Source organism: Parasteatoda tepidariorum, chromosome 2, assembly GCF_982258835.1.
Source record: "Parasteatoda tepidariorum strain Cologne lab strain chromosome 2, Ptep-v5.0, whole genome shotgun sequence".
Lineage (NCBI taxonomy): Eukaryota > Metazoa > Arthropoda > Arachnida > Araneae > Theridiidae > Parasteatoda > Parasteatoda tepidariorum.
The window spans coordinates 132,806,998-132,811,762 of record NC_141756.1 but is presented as its reverse complement, the minus strand read 5'-3'; positions in this window follow the sequence as shown (position 1 = coordinate 132,811,762).

Below are 4,765 nucleotides of genomic sequence, written 5' to 3'. Positions count from 1 at the left end.
CGAAGTATTTAAACTCGCAAAGGTAGAGATTAAATCTAAATTTTACTGTATTTATTGATTGTTTAAAAAATTCTATCTGTGGTAAATGTTTTATACTTTACACAATGGATTTATTATTTCATTAAATGTAATTTTTTTCTCTCCTTACTCTTTGTCAGTCATAGTACGAATGCACAATATTTAACCGTTTCCCTCTAATAGAGTCGAAATCGTTCATAATGAACCCAGATTTAATGAGGAGCCGGATTTAATGAAGAAAGCAAAAATACTTGGTTGGTAGACCCAATTGGAACTTAGTTCGCTTTTAAAGAGCAAACCCCGGTTTCAGCAGTTAATATTTTTTGCGATTCATGAGCAGGGGTCTGTTTAGAAGAAATTACGGACCCTTCACAAAATATCTTTTCATAAAAACGAACCCTTCACAAAATAATTTCTTTTAATCGAACCCTTCACAAATTTGTTTATCTTCATTATTGTTTTATATGTTGCATTGCTAAATTAGTAGCTGTAATTGCTGTTTATTTTTTAAAATTTAATTTTTTTATTATATATTTACAGTGTTGAGCATAATCTTGTGTGTCTTTACAATTTAAAAACTCCTTGAAAAAGTTTTGCAATAACGGACCCTATTTGCACAAATTCACAAAAGCGGACCCAGGTTGAAAGAATGTGACTTAACGTTTATTTTATATTCACTTATTACGAGTAATTTTTTTACAATTTTACGAAAACGGACCTTTTACAAAATGTCTGGACAGACCTCTGATGAGAATTACATTTAATTCCAACTTTCCAGCTCAGTTAATCCCTTCTTAGAACAATTCTTTTTTGATATTGATGAATTTTTTTTAACGTTTTTTTATTATTATTTTTTATTTTTTACTATTTGGGCCATAAAGCTTATCCGAAGAACTGTAACATTATAATAAGAATAGTTCAAATCAATTTCATTACTTTTTTCATATTCTACACAGAAATAAAAAAACAAAAGAAATAGATAGGGGAGAGTGGGGTCAATTGTAACACTTTTTACTTAATTATTTTTAACTAACAAAAAATCCAATATATTATTAGTATTAATTGACAGACGAGTAAAGTAGACTATCCTCTACTAGAAAAAAAAATAAATACCTTATTTTAAATGTTATTATATTTGTTATTAACAATTTTTGACAGCCTTGCACTTGTTACAATTGTCCCCACTTACGGGGTCAATTGTAACAGTTCATAAATTCAACTAAAACATAGTTAATTATACATATTATCATAGCTGTGATATATTTTTTATTGATCAAAATAGTAGTGATATTTTAGGAGTAAAAATAATAATGAGCGGAGACCTAAAGGGTTAAACTTTTAACTTTAAGGGGTTAAAAATTTCAATTTATGCTGTGAAAGGTGACAAATAAAATAATGCACAAGCAACATAATATAAATTATATAGGAAACTATTGGTGGTTTATAAAGAATTAAGTAATAGTTTGTAAAGACAAGATTATTTATTTTCAGCTGTTACAATCGTCCCTTTACTTATTGTTACAATCGTCCCCAAGACGCCGTTTCAGCTTCATTTGTTAAAAACAATGCTGTTAATAAACAAAACTAATCTTTTTTTTTCTTGAAATGTTAATTAAGGTGTCGACTTACATATTCGGTTAATAATTTTTATTTGTTTAAACAAAATTACTTTGTTACAATATAATATTCTAACACCAAAAAAAGTACTTACGTAGCGTGAAAATATCTTTTGTGATGTAACTCTTTCAAAAGTACATAAAAATGGTTACCAGAAGGGGTGTACATGTACATTTATTAAATACACCTTGTGCACCACCTAGGAACCAAATCTAGAACCCGACACTCGAAATTTTTGCACTGTTACAATCGTACCCTGTTACAATTGACCCCACTCTCCCCTACTGTATTTCTAATTTAGTATGTAACATTGAACGTTTTTGATTTTTTCACAACCGCTCGGTTAAACAGCATATATACAGTCCCTTCGTGCCGCTAGCTGATTGCTATCTCCTATAGATTATATGCTTGCTATTTTGATGTGTGAAATATTGATATTAATATTATCCAATTTCTCTTTCAAGGTCATAAAACTAAGGAAATCGGAGCTTAAGCTCGAAGAATTTTGATGAAAAAAAAATGATAAGTACCGATTTTATTGCTTGATTTCAATTCTCTTTCTCTCATTTATGTATATATATATATATATATATATATATATATATATATATATATATATAATATTTATTTTACTTCATTTATAAATATAATTGTATATAAGCACAATAAAAACAAAAAGAGAATGCTTTTATAAATTTGTAAAAACAAAGCCTTTATTTCTCAGTTAAATATTAAATTAGTTTAGAGCATGCAACATTAAAAAAACACTATTCTGCATTTTTCTTCACAGAATAGATTTATTATTTATATACCAAGACATGTGTTTATTAAGTTTTGAAGAATTGCCATTTAAATAAACAAAACGAAATAGGGAAGGTGGATATAGTATCGAAAGGTTTATTAACTATCAAATTATTTTGCACGCAGCTTATAGAATATTAGTAAGTCTTATATTGCTTTAATTCATATTTTTTTAAGTATTTAAATTTTGAATATGGAAACGAATTTACATACAATAACTTTATCATTATTTCTCTTGATCAGAAGGTCAATCTAAATTAATTAATAATACTCTCGATATAAATTATATTATGTCCTGATTATGATTCAGAAATTATGTGTCGTTATCGGCACGGCTGCTATCGTGATAGTAAATATTTTTTTAATAACTATTCTCCTTTGTTTTTCTTTTTTTCTACTAATATTTTTATAAACGATTATGTTCCTGCCAGTTCGATATCTTTTCATTTTCTTTTGAGTCATTATGCCCCAACCAGTTCGAGTGATGAACTGGTTGATGATGGGGTATGTCTTCCAGAAAGTCCGGAATATGATTGAGTAATTCTGTATCGCTAGCGGTAAAAGAATTACTTGATCTATGTGCTTGTATTGCCGGGGCCGTAGTAACGATTTAGAAATTCATCTGCAGAGTGTAGTTGCAATGAATTTCTTAATCTAGGACCTGTCCGCCTTCCGGGCACTGGAAGCTTACTTGCTGTCGAGGTAATAATGCTTACTTGTTTCTAACATTTTTCTTTGTTTTGCTTTTTTTCTTTTCTATGATTTTTCTAGTTATTATGCCCCAACCAGTGCGAGTGATGCACTGGTTGATGATGGGGTATGTCTTCCAGAAAGTCCGGAATATGATTGAGTAATTCTGTATCGCTAGCGGTAAAAGAATTACTTGATCTATGTGCTTGTATTGCCGGGGCCGTAGTAACGATTTAGAAATTCATCTGCAGAGTGTAGTTGCAATGAATTTCTTAATCTAGGACCTGTCCGCCTTCCGGGCACTGGAAGCTTACTTGCTGTCGAGGTAATAATGCTTACTTTTTTCTAACATTTTTCTTTGTTTTGCTTTTTTTCTTTTCTATGATTTTTCTAGTTATTATGCCCCAACCAGTGCGAGTGATGCACTGGTTGATGATGGGGTATGTCTTCCAGAAAGTCCGGAATATGATTGAGTAATTCTGTATCGCTAGCGGTAAAAGAATTACTTGATCTATGTGCTTGTATTGCCGGGGCCGTAGTAACGATTTAGAAATTCATCTGCAGAGTGTAGTTGCAATGAATTTCTTAATCTAGGACCTGTCCGCCTTCCGGGCACTGGAAGCTTACTTGCTGTCGAGGTAATAATGCTTACTTGTTTCTAACATTTTTCTTTGTTTTGCTTTTTTTCTTTTCTATGATTTTTCTAGTTATTATGCCCCAACCAGTGCGAGTGATGCACTGGTTGATGATGGGGTATGTTTTCCAGAAAGTCCGGAATATGATTGAGTAATTCTGTATCGCTAGCGGTAAAAGAATTACTTGATCTATGTGCTTGTATTGCCGGGGCCGTAGTAACGATTTAGAAATTCATCTGCAGAGTGTAGTTGCAATGAATTTCTTAATCTAGGACCTGTCCGCCTTCCGGGCACTGGAAGCTTACTTGCTGTCGAGGTAATAATGCTTACTTGTTTCTAACATTTTTCTTTGTTTTGCTTTTTTTCTTTTCTATGATTTTTCTAGTTATTATGCCCCAACCAGTGCGAGTGATGCACTGGTTGATGATGGGGTATGTCTTCCAGAAAGTCCGGAATATGATTGAGTAATTCTGTATCGCTAGCGGTAAAAGAATTACTTGATCTATGTGCTTGTATTGCCGGGGCCGTAGTAACGATTTAGAAATTCATCTGCAGAGTGTAGTTGCAATGAATTTCTTAATCTAGGACCTGTCCGCCTTCCGGGCACTGGAAGCTTACTTGCTGTCGAGGTAATAATGCTTACTTTTTTCTAACATTTTTCTTTGTTTTGCTTTTTTTCTTTTCTATGATTTTTCTAGTTATTATGCCCCAACCAGTGCGAGTGATGCACTGGTTGATGATGGGGTATGTCTTCCAGAAAGTCCGGAATATGATTGAGTAATTCTGTATCGCTAGCGGTAAAAGAATTACTTGATCTATGTGCTTGTATTGCCGGGGCCGTAGTAACGATTTAGAAATTCATCTGCAGAGTGTAGTTGCAATGAATTTCTTAATCTAGGACCTGTCCGCCTTCCGGGCACTGGAAGCTTACTTGCTGTCGAGGTAATAATGCTTACTTGTTTCTAACATTTTTCTTTGTTTTGCTTTTTTTCTTTTCTATGATT